The sequence below is a fragment of the Clupea harengus genome, chromosome 14 (assembly GCF_900700415.2).
Source record: "Clupea harengus chromosome 14, Ch_v2.0.2, whole genome shotgun sequence".
NCBI lineage: Eukaryota > Metazoa > Chordata > Actinopteri > Clupeiformes > Clupeidae > Clupea > Clupea harengus.
The window spans coordinates 3,570,304-3,572,010 of record NC_045165.1 but is presented as its reverse complement, the minus strand read 5'-3'; positions in this window follow the sequence as shown (position 1 = coordinate 3,572,010).

The following is a 1,707-nucleotide window of genomic DNA, read 5'->3' as shown; positions in this document are numbered from 1 at the left end:
GACTGACACTGACACTGAGGAGAACAGACTGACACTGACACTGATGAGAACAGACTACTGACACTGAGGAGAACAGACTGACACTGACACTGATGAGAACAGACTACTGACACTGATGAGAACAGACTGACACTGACACTGATGAGAACAGACTGACACTGATGAGAACAGACTGACACTGAGGAGAACAGACTGACACTGACACTGATGAGAACAGACTACTGACACTGATGAGAACAGACTGACACTGACACTGATGAGAACAGACTGACACTGATGAGAACAGACTGACACTGAGGAGAACAGACTACTGACACTGATGAGAACAGACTGACACTGAGGAGAACAGACTGACACTGATGAGAACAGACTGACACTGATGAGAACAGACTGACACTGACACTGATGAGAACAGACTGACACTGATGAGAACAGACTACTGACACTGAGGAGAACAGACTACTGACACTGACACTGAGGAGAACAGACTGACACTGATGAGAACAGACTGACACTGAGACTGATGAGAACAGACTACTGACACTGAGGGGAACAGACTGACACTGACACTGACACTGACGAGAACAGACTGACACTGAGGAGAACAGACTACTGACACTGAGGAGAACAGACTACTGACACTGAGGAGAACAGACTACTGACACTGACACTGAGGAGAACAGACTGACACTGATGAGAACAGACTGACACTGAGACTGATGAGAACAGACTGACACTGATGAGAACAGACTGACACTGAGGAGAACAGACTGACACTGACACTGAGGAGAACAGACTACTGACACTGAGGAGAACAGACTGACACTGATGAGAACAGACTGACACTGATGAGAACAGACTGACACTGATGAGAACAGACTGACACTGACACTGAGGAGAACAGACTACTGACACTGATGAGAACAGACTACTGACACTGATGATTACCATAGCTAAACCGAACAGACACATCTGGCACCAATAGGAGCAAAGGGAACTGAGTAGTGTGCAGAGTTAGCATGAGCGTAGTGTGCAGGGTTAACATGGAACTGAGTAGTGTGCAGGGTTAACATGGAACTGAGTAGTGTGCAGGGTTAACATGGAACTGAGTAGTGTGCAGGGTTAACATGGAACTGAGTAGTGTTCAGGGTTAACATGGAACTGAGTAGTGTTCAGGGTTAGCATGAGCGTAGTGTTCAGAGTTAACATGGAACTGAGTAGTGTGCAGGGTTAACATAGAACTGAGTAGTGTGCAGGGTTAACATGAGCGTAGTGTTCAGGGTTAACATGAGCGTAATACCCTCGGCAACTTAGAGCGTAAACAAAGAATAAACCATGTTGAGCCGTGCGGGTGAAGTGGCCTGGGTGGACTGAGCCAGACTGACAGCATCAGGACCAGCCATCCACACTATCTCTTAAACCGCCAACACTCGTAGCCAGTGCATCTGTTAAAGTTGTTTATCTCTGAATGCTTAAACGCTTACAGTGATTCTTGAAGCACTATCTCTTAAACCGTTAACACTTGTAGCCAGTGCATCTGTTAAAGTTGTTTATCTCTGAATGCTTAAACGCTTACAGTGTTTTTTGTTTTTTTCAACTGCACTTTTGTTATTTGAGGAGTGTCCTCTTATTTGTATTGATAGTGTGTTATGTTCGGAATACACATCCATACTTCACACAGGCACACACACACACACACACACACAC